Here is a 4,407-nt window from a genome sequence, read left to right on the forward strand (position 1 = left end):
GACGAGATCGAGGGGTTGCCTGCTTATTTTTTGTGGGGTTTTTTTTTGTTTCTTCCGGACTCTTCTGCTATTTTTTATTATTTTTTTTAAATGCTTGTGTACTCCTCTCTCGGTGGAATGGGTGGATGCCTACCCACATCAATAAGGCAGAAAGTATGCAAATACCTGCTGCTGCACTTTGATTATTTTGCGTGCGTATGTACACACACACACACACACACACACACACACATATTGAGCGTCCCTGTTTGTTGCTTCCACAGTACTTACCTCATTTTCCCAGAAAAACTTGTAATAATCCCCATCGTGCTGCTGCCTGGGAGCAGGGGGGGATCCGGAGTTGGGGCTCCGGGTGGTGGTTTTTTAAGTGGCAGCTCCTGAGAAATAGAGGAATCGCTCTGGAGGCGAGCGCTCCGTTCAGTGGGTGCAGGATCCAGTCGTTAGCATTTCTTTATCTTCATCATATTCCGAACAAACACGATCCCTGCACCAGGCACGGCCTGCCTGACAGAGCTGCGTGTTCGTGATTTTTGCCGGCCTGTTTATTTTTAGGGTCTTAGCGCCTGTTTGTAGAGAATAGTTGTTCCATCGTCATAGCAACCAGGCTGAGTGTATTATAAACATTATTAAAGGAAACCTTTTCCATCTTAAATGAGGACTTCCTTTTCGAAATAAGATTTTAGGGGCGACGTAAATCGTTGGAGCTTTTGTCTGGGGTTTGCTCCATGACGGGATGGGAGGACCCGACGCTTTGCTCTTACAGGAGGATGCTTTTACTTTCGGCAGATGCGTTGTTGTGCCCGTTGAAGCTAATTTAATCTGCTGTTGGTAAACATTGCCCTCGGCCCATTGTGGTAGCAGATAAGGAGGAAGCGAGCGTAATCTACTTAGAGAGGAGCCTCCACGGAAATAAGTATTTTTATAGCTTACTCGGAAACAATCACATCACTGTCAGAAACCGAGTAACTGATCAAAGACACTTCCTTTTTGAAGCTTACTGTTCTCTCTACGTGTCCTAAACCTTCCCATGTTCTCTTCGGTCTGATACCCTAGAAAAGGAGAGGTAGGAAGGGGAGACGCTTTGTCAAAAGTGCAGAAAAGCAGGGAAATGGGGTTTGCTGTGCTGGGGTGTCAGTCCTCCTTAGCTGGGGACGGAGGATCAGAGTCATCGTAGCAGCTGGAGGAAGGACACAGGCTGTGCTTTGAAGTCCCTCTATTTGCTGCGTTCAAACAGGTTTAACGTTTTGAAGCGTCGGGGTGTGCTAGTCAAAAGTGTGTTAGATAACAAAGCAGGCGCTGTTGTCTCTGTGTCAAGGCTCAAAAAAGCCAAAAAGGTGTTTGGCTCCTCTGCTGCCAACTTGAATCTTCAGCCCTGAGGATGATGGGAATCCTGGTGCCCCTGTTCTCCTTCGTGGCTTGTTTGCTGTTGCTTGTTTCCTCTTACAGCAAGGTGGGGAGGACCAGAAGATACTTACTAAGGAAAGGAAACACTTATTTCTCAGACAGCAGTTAAAAAGCTGAAGCAGTTTGCTCCTAAATCCCAAAATATTTGCAAACACGTTGATTTCACATAAAGTAATTTTTGAGCCAAGAAGCCAAAATTTATTATGACGTCTGTTTTAAGTAAATAAAGCGGTCAGTGAGAACTCTGGAGCAGCTCTTATCGTGAGGACATCCTCCAGCGTTTCCTTCCAAGGAGTTTCCTGCCTTGATAACCACAGCTTCTCTTTCAGAACAGGCTGATTTTCCTGACTGGTTTGGAAACAACGGTGCAGTGAATGCCAGAGCCAAGGGGAAGACAAGAATTTATTGGAGTCTAGGGTTTTGGGTTTGGTTTTTTTTTGCCTCGTGCTCTTGCCTGATTTCCGTATTTATTAGAGAAGGTATAATTTGATTACTACATGGAAAGCTGCCAGGGTTTGGAATTTTTAAATGGTGCTGTTGCAGATGTAGAAGTCTGCATCTCTCACTTAATTCCGTGTAAATACCAGCTTTATTCTACACTTATGACAGGCTTTTATCTGGTAATTCACCTGTCTTTGAGAAGTAAGCTAACAAAGTGAGCAAGAGTGATGGTCATTAAAAAACTCCACGTGTTTTGGAAAAGGACTAAATACCCTCCCAGGCTTCCCACCCCGCCAGAGAGTGTCAGTAGGTGGATGGTGGCAGCCTGAACAGGCTGGGCTTTGGGCAGTAGGTTGCAAACGTGTTGGGCAGCAGGCTCTTTCTGAAATGAATCAAAATTGATAAAAATCTTAAAAGTACTAGCTCAGGTGAATCACAGTCCCAGGAGCTTGGAAATATTTTTATGAAAAGTTTCTTAGTTATGGGATATTTTAAGTGCTGCTCCGACGAAATTGTTGCTTGGTTGTGTGTTGGTAACTGCTTCGTTAGGTACTTCACCAGCAATGTTACACCTCGTTGTCCCCTTACTAAAATAAAAACAGTTAGGGGAGCCAGTTAGTTAGTTAGTTAGTTAGTTGCCTGGGCAAAGCCACAGAAAAGCCTGATCTAACTTGGACGTTAACTCTATTTTGAATGTGGAGTTGGGCCTGTGACCTCCAAAAATCTCCTTCAGTGAAAGTTACCCCGTTGTTTATTTTCCTGGAACAACCATCAAGGCCTTGTCTCTGCAGGAATGTTGCACAATGGAGCAGGAGTTATTGTCTACAAATTCCTTCTGTTCACACACCATGGCCGTCTTAAACTAGGAAGAAACCCTGGGAGTAGTTTTGCACAGCGAAGTCTGGGCAGCTGAGGTTGAATTTGCTCACCCACTGAATGCCTGACTTGTGTCACTACATGTGAGGTTCCCAAGACCATCTGGGGTCCCCAAGACCATCTCGAAGTTGCTGTTGCTGCCTTTTGTTCCTTTTTTTTAAGAAAAAACAGAACGTTTGTGATCTGAGGTTTGTGTCACTCTGCGTTTAGCTCTGCTCTGGGCTACTTCTAGAGTTGTCTTTTGAGATTTCGCTTCTGTGTAAACACCTGGAGAGCTGTAACCTTGCCTTTTAAATACATGGTGGAGAAGGTTTTGTCCTCGCTGTGTAACCTCTGGGTGCCATCCTTACTTTCCTTTGTGCCACCTCATGTTTCAGGGTAGGTTCCTACAACCCCGCAGGCCTGCCTGCTTGATTCATCCCATCTGCAGAAATCATCAGGCTGCAGATGCTTGTGAGAGGCTGTTGGAACAAACCGAGGTGAAAGATGACTTGAGCTGCTTTTGGTGTTGAGTCAAAGCACAGGAAATCTGCCCTGAGGCCTTGAAGTCGAGGGTTAGGGCAGACTCCCCTGCCCCGGTCCTGCCTGGCACTCTCCTTCCTGAGCAGAAGAGATGAACACTTGAGGTTGTTTTGCAGTAGCTGCTGCCACGGGAGAGATCTCTGTGTGCTGCTTCCTAACCTGTTCCTCCTGCCTGCTCTGCCACCCAGGGATTGCACACTCTCCTTCCACAGAAGGTGCAAAGCCTCGAGGCTCTGTAATCGGCCAGGTCGCGTGGAGCACGTTGTGGCATGGATGCGATGAGAAGTCACTGGAAAAGATGCGTATCTCTCGTCACGGCGCTTTCCTAAACTCAAGGCTTTGTAAAGTCAAGGCCTCGAACGAAGCTTCGGCAACCTCGAGCGAAGCTGCAGCAACGTGAGGAAGCTCAAGTTTGCAGCGCTTGTATTTAGAGTGCTGCAGCCAAATTCTGTCAGCTACTCGGTATACTTCAAGGGTCATCCGTAGGCGTCAGAGAAGATCTCAAGACAATAATAGTGCTCTATTTTAGCATACTCATTACAAAGTATAACTGCCCTCTGCCTCTAGCAACTATTTTTTTCCTCGTACTCGAACGGTGCAGAAGTGGGAAGGCAGCAATATTGCCTCTCTGCCTGATTCCCCTCATTGTCTTTTCGCATGAGACCCTTTTTTTCTTTCTCCGTGGGCTCTTAGAAGGGAAACAACCTTCAGCAAAAAAGATGGTTTGCAGTGGCGTGCTTGTAATTACTGGCATATTCATCTTGAAGAAGAAGCAATCAAACTGCGAGGCTTTTTCTGCTGACGGGCAGCTGTGCGAGGAGATTGATTCATGAAAGGAGACGTAGTTTTGAAAGAAGCTGAAATGCTGTTTACGAATCGTGAGAGAATTCACATCGCACCATTTTTAGTGTGAAATAGGAGTGGGACAGGGGGTTCCTGATTTCTTTAGTTTCTTTATCTAGTGGACCCGTAACCTCTCTGGAGTGTGGGCGGTGTGATACATCAATAAAAAAGACAGGAGGATCTGGATAAAAGAGAAGAGGATCATTGCAATTCATTCCAGCGTCAGTGCAGGGGGATGATGCTTCTGAGTAGGTGGCCCTGAGAAGGGCTGTGCTCTGGGCAGGAGCTTCTCTAACTCCCATCCTCGCTCCAGCTTCGCAG

The sequence above is a fragment of the Apaloderma vittatum genome, unplaced genomic scaffold (assembly GCF_000703405.1).
Source record: "Apaloderma vittatum isolate BGI_N311 unplaced genomic scaffold, ASM70340v1 scaffold29167, whole genome shotgun sequence".
In the NCBI taxonomy this organism is placed as follows: Eukaryota; Metazoa; Chordata; class Aves; order Trogoniformes; family Trogonidae; genus Apaloderma; species Apaloderma vittatum.